We start from the raw sequence: 6000 nt of genomic DNA on the forward strand, positions 1-6000 counted from the left end.
AAGCCGATCGCTCTTCTCCTTGCTTACCTTCACTCCGCCATAGATTTCATTTTCAGCATGCACATGTACTCCCGTGCCCCCTTCAACAGTTACTCCACCCTCTTCTTGCGTATCATCGTGTATTCTGCCAAACCCAACTATTATTTCTGGCATCCACATCAACAATAGTCTTCCTAACCTCCTGCCTTCATTCACTCGCCACACAGGATTTTATGCTCCCTACACTCAACTCTATTAGTTTCACGTTTGCCCTGTGTTCAGTTTTCCCCTCACACTCCATTCTGACTTTTCTTGCACCCCACTGCAATCTTAATTATTCCCTTGCTCCCCCTTTAAGCTGAATACCCTCTTCCACCCCATGAAACCATAATGTTCTCCTGGATCCCCAGCCCTCTTTCAATTATTGTTTTCATTCAGCCCTTCATTCATTCCCTCCATTCTTTACTCAACAGATATTTGTTGAGCCCTCTGCGAAGTGCCAGGCCTTAATCTAGCCAATCGGCAACTCCTCATCAAACTAATTTTTCTCTTGGGCCGACGCACCCTCTCTGCTTTCATGCAAACCCATGCACTCCCTCTGCAGCCTCCCAACAATCTCCCATACTCTTCTCCACACTTCAACGATTGTGCTTGAGCACACACCATCACCACACTCCGCCCCACCCCCCACACCCCATTCCACCCCACCGTCCTGGAGTGTACCATCTCCTCAGGAAGCCCGATCACTCACTGTCTCCCCCACCTCCGAATAAAAGGCAGGGGCATGAGCCCTGTCCCAGGGGCAGGGGCGAAGGGTTCTCCCAAAAGGGGTGTGGGGAAGTGTAGGGGCTGAGTGGGATGTCATGGCGGGTGGGGATACCCCGCTGAGGTGGAGGAGAGGGGAAGGGGCTGGGGATTCGGAGCAGGAGGGAGGGAGGAAAGAAGAGGCATGGAGAACAAGGGTGGTATTCCTGACGAAAACCTGTGTCAAAAGCCTTACCTAAGCCTACAGCAGGTCGGAATCGATCAGCTGGGACAAGAGGCCTGAGGGAAAACCCGGCTTCTGCTACCTTTCCCGCCCTTCCTACAAGGCCAATGAGCTTCCAGCGCTGCCTTCCACCTCCCCCTTCCCCCCTCCCACCTCTGCTGCCGGTGACAAATGAGCTTCGAGATCCACTGACGCTCACGCCCGGCAGTTCCGCCCTCTCCACATCCGTGTAGCTTCTTGTGCTCTCTATACTAGACTAGCCGGTAGCTCCTGAGGGGAAGTTCAGCTTTGTGCTTCCCAAGGCTCGTTTCTCAGACTAGTCTCCCTTTGGATGGAAAATACCTTGTGTGAATGCACTTTTAACTCATGGACTTGGTATTCTGGAATTGACCTTTTCAAAATTCAGCATGACTTCTTTTTTTTTTAAATTTTATTTTGTCGATATACATTGTGGCTGATTATTGTTGCCCCTCACCAAAACCTCCCTCCCCCCTCCCTCCCCCCTCCCCCCACCGATGTCCCCTCTGTTTGCTTGTCACATCAACTTCAAGTAATTGTGGTTGTTATATCTTCTCCCCCCCACCCGGTTTTTTTTTTTTTTTTTTGTGTGTGTGTGTGTGTGTGTGTTTGTGTGTGAATTATATATTAATTTTTAGCTCTCACCAATAAGTGAGAACATGTGGTATTTCTCTTTCTGTGCCTGACTCATTTCACTTAATATAATTCTCTAAAGGTCCATCCATGTTGTTGCAAATGGCAGTATTTCATTCGTTTTTATAGCTGAGTAGTATTTCATTGTGTAGATGTACCACATTTTCCGTATCCACTCATCTGATGGTGGACATTTGGGCTGGTTACAACTCTTGGCTATTGTAATGAGTGTTGCGATGAACATTGGGGAACAGGTATACCTTTGACTTGGTGATTTCCATTCCTCTGGGTAGCACAATCCTGTTTTTGTAAGAGTCATTGGAAAGGCCCCAGCATCCAAAGGAGTAAGGTGGGATGGAGGTAGAAGAAAATCCACGCTCAGTCAAGGAATTGCTCCATATAATTAAAGGGATGTGAAAGCTTATAAAACACCTAAAGGCTTAAAAAAAAAAAGAAAAAAGATGTGAAGCATTTTGCACATTAACCATTTCGCACATTCAGAAACAGGGTAGGCCGTGCTTTAGTGAGGCCTCCTTCTCTTGGCTCCTAGCGCAAGAGGGACATGCATCACAGATATCCAATAGACAGTGAGGTGGAGCTGTCTGGCCTGGGTCCGATAGAGCGACTGGGAGGCTGGAGTCCTCTTTCTTCAGCAGAAGCTATAGACAGAAAAGAAGAGGCCAGAGCCAGGTCACATCCATGTCCCCTCCTGGCTGTCCCCTCTTTTTTTGTCCTACCCAACTGAAGATTTGTCACCTGGACTACTGCACAGACCTCTTCCTCTCTGATTTCCTCATCACCCCTCTCGCCTTCCCCAGTCCCTCCATCACAGCCACCACGTCTCTTTCCTCAAGGCTGGGGTCTCTGAATATGCTCCTCCCTCGCTCAGAAGCGTTGCCTGGCTCCTCGTCACCCACAGCTGCTGGTCCGTGATTGGTAGACTCTCCAGCCCCATTTCCCTCTGTTCCATTAGTTCCTCCAGGGTTGCCTCTTCACTCACACACCATGCCCCATCCACCATTTTGGTCTTGGAATACCAAGCCTTCCCTCTCAGCCTTCCCAGGAGTTTATCTTCCCTCAGGGCTCCTCCAGCCCTTCCTCTCTGGGCACACCATTGAGATTTAGCCACAAAACACAGGCGGTACAGGCATCCAGGCTCCACATCTAGGCTGGAAGTTTCTTGAAGGCAGGGACCAGACCTCCTTCCAGACTAGGCCCTTATCACCTCTGTATGTCCTCCCCAGGCCACAGAAGACTTCAGGGGTCTCGATAGAGAGCCTTGGGCGGAGAGTCGGGAGACCTGGTTCTTCCACCTAACATGTGTGCTGCATGCCCTAGGGCAAGTCCCTGCCACTCTCAGGGCCTCAGTTTCCTTGTTTCTCGACTAAAGGGCGCTCAACCTCTGCACGAAGGGCACTGGACAAGGGCACAAAGTTCGATAAACTAAAGATTCACTGAGCAGTTCTCAACGACCATCTCAGGAGTTAGACTGAGGAGCTTGGGTAGCTGGCTCCAAGGAGGTTCAGTCCACCGACCCTGATTTCCCAGTTAGAACCTGCTTACCACAACAACCCCCAATTCCCAACCATCCCCACCCCGTGTCCTCTCAAGGAGCAGGCTACCTGGTGGGTCACAGGCCTGGTGGAGGGAGATGGAGTCAGAAGGGGTCTGAAAAGAGTGTCTCAGACTCAGCAGAGCCTCGACAGCCTCCAGCTTCCGCTGCCACTCTGAGGAGGCAGAAGCCAAAGCCTGGTCAGATGCTGTAGCGGCCTGCAAAGGAAAGGGCTTGAGAGAATGGGGGCTGGGAAACCATACCTCCTTCCAACGCGACAAGTGCCTCTGAAGCCTCCAGTTCTAGAGAGCCCGCACCCCCTCCCAACCCCCGAGGTCTTCTGTTCTTTCCATTCACTAAGTTCGGCCCCTCCCAGGGTTCTGGACCCCACTACTCTTCCAGGACCTGTGGCTGCAGTAGAAGAGAGTCAAGGGTGGCACTGGGCTGCAGGATCAGCGCTGAGCATCTAGAAACAAGGAGAGGAGAGGCCAGGGGATTAAACCCTGTGGCAGACACATAGCACCAGTCAACAGAGAGAGGGGAAGGATTCTGCAATATCTGGATGTGGGAATCCGAATGCCTGCTGAGCCACTGCCGTGGCTTGGGCAAGCCTCTTCTCCTGCTTGGCCTGTTTTCTTTTCCATACCTCTTTTTTCTATATCTTTTGTGAGACACTAATTTCTGCCAGCTTTTTTCCTCCTGGGGCAACAGCGAAGAGTATGGAAAATCACACAGGTGTCCGTGCTTTTACCTGCAAAGCACCTGCAGAGATGTGATTACTGTCCCGGTTCAGGGACTGGTTCTCGCCTCCATACTGTCCAATCCCCATGGGTCTTGACGGACAAGTTTGCCTCATCTCCAGGAAGCCTTCTCTAACGGCCTCTGGGCTTTCCCCTGGTCCTCTGTGGCCGTCGCCATCATGGCCCTACTTTTCAGCAGGACCTTCTATCCCATCTATCTGTTTCATGTGAAATAACAGCCTTCACTAGTTGAAGGCCTACTATGTGTCAGGCCTCAGGCTAGTTCTCTTGTCAATGCTATAGGTGTAGAATATTGTCCCCAGTACACCCATAGGGAAATGGGGGGTTCAAAAACATAAACTCACTTGTCCAAAGCCTCACAAGTAGGAAATGGCAAAGCTGGGAGAGCCCTGTCTTGCCCATTAGCCTGAGATGCTGCCTTCTCCTCCTCCTTCTCCTCTTCCTCCTCCTGTCTCCCATAGCATCAAGCACAAGGGTGGGCACACAACAACACAAGACATGACCTTGCTCTACTCACCTGCTGCACAGGACAGGGGACCCGTGGGGCTGCCTAGAAAGAGAAGCCATCGGTTGCTGCTCCAAGGTCACTGGAGTGCAGGGCAGAGACAGAGGTTCTGCGGGCTGGCCGAGGAGCAGAGCCCCTTGGGAGCTCTCCTGCAGGGGCGCAGAGCACAGGTTGGAGTCAGGTACCAGGTCGGCCATGGAGAGAGGAGGTGTGGGCATGTTTGGGGATGAGGATAGGAGCCCAGAATGCCAGAGCTCTGAAGATCTTGAAGACCAGACAGTCTTATCTTTCATTTTGCAACTAGGGAAACTGAGGGCCGGGGAGGAGAAGTGATTTTTTTCCCAAGGTCACATGGCAAGACGGTGGTAGGATTGGAGATGGAACCCACGTCTTTGGGACACAGTGGAAGGGGTCTGGGCAGTGGCTGGGTGGGAGCCTCCCCCACTGGCAACAGACTCTACTTACCTCCTCGGGGGTTGTGTGGGGGTGGGCCTCAGGCTGAGGCACAATGTCCACCTTCCCAGCTGTGAAAGACCAGGGACAGCTTTGGTGAGCCTTTCCCCCTCAGCCCCACCCCACTCTGCCCACCCCCAATCTGAAGTCTCATCTCACCATGGACCTTTTCGACTCCCCGGTCTGTCATTCCCACAAACATTTGGTAAATAATGTTGACGATGTTTTACACTTGGGCGAGCTAAGGTCCAGCGAGTAACTTGCCCAAGGCCACATAGCAATTCAGTGATAGAACTGGTGACAGAATTACTCCTGCTTCCTCCACCCAAACTCAGGCTCCCTCCCTGGCCAGAGATACTCACTGAGGACTCCTTTGATGACCAAATTCTTGACAGGGATGTGAGCTCTGGCAGGGGCTGCCACACTCCTTTTCAGTCTTCGAGCCAGGTGCGCTGGCTCTGCCAGCGCTGCCCTCTGCTCCTCCTTCAAGGCACTCACAGCAGGCAAGACCCGACGGTGTTCCCTAAAGTGAGGGATTACAGGTCTAAGGTTAGTCACATTTAGAGGAGGCCTGACCCTTCTCCTTGCCAGACAGCATACTCACCAGAAGAGGGCACAATTGTGACACTTGCAGGCCCGGAAGATGCAGAAACGCTTGTGGCCTCTGATTTGGGTAGAGATGTCACGCTTCTGGCAGTGGTCATGGCGGCCTATAGCTCTTCTGGGGACAAGTTCAGCCCCCCATGGGGCTCCGATCTCACACCCTGTGGTGCATTCCAAGTTGGAGGAGCAGCAGGGCACAGCAGGTGTTTCTTGGGGATCCATGGTTCTAGGGTCAGTAGTGGAGGTCAGAATGGCCACGTGATGCCCTCCCTCCAACGTACTTCCTTCGCCCTTGGAAAGTCCTATGTGAAGTGGCTCGATTCTTCTTCTCCATCCCTCTCACCACTGGAATCAGATTGCCTCCTCCCTTGTTCTCCCATGGCTTTCTCTAACCTTCACCCCAACCTCCTTACTCACATAGCCTCCTTCCCAGGAAGCCCCACTCATACATAGCCTCCCCACCAAGAAACTCTTAGCATGGGCCGCATACACATTCAAGCCGATCGCT

At 52.2% G+C, this 6000-nt stretch overlaps 1 pseudogene; it reads right to left on the reverse strand.

Moving 5' to 3' along the window:
* Positions 1-2164: 2164 nt before the first annotated feature.
* LOC134368102 (doublesex- and mab-3-related transcription factor C1-like) lies at positions 2165-5714 on the reverse strand (annotated as a pseudogene).
* Positions 5715-6000: the final 286 nt, after the last annotated feature.

The sequence above is a fragment of the Cynocephalus volans genome, chromosome X, assembly GCF_027409185.1.
Source record: "Cynocephalus volans isolate mCynVol1 chromosome X, mCynVol1.pri, whole genome shotgun sequence".
Taxonomy (NCBI): Eukaryota; Metazoa; Chordata; class Mammalia; order Dermoptera; family Cynocephalidae; genus Cynocephalus; species Cynocephalus volans.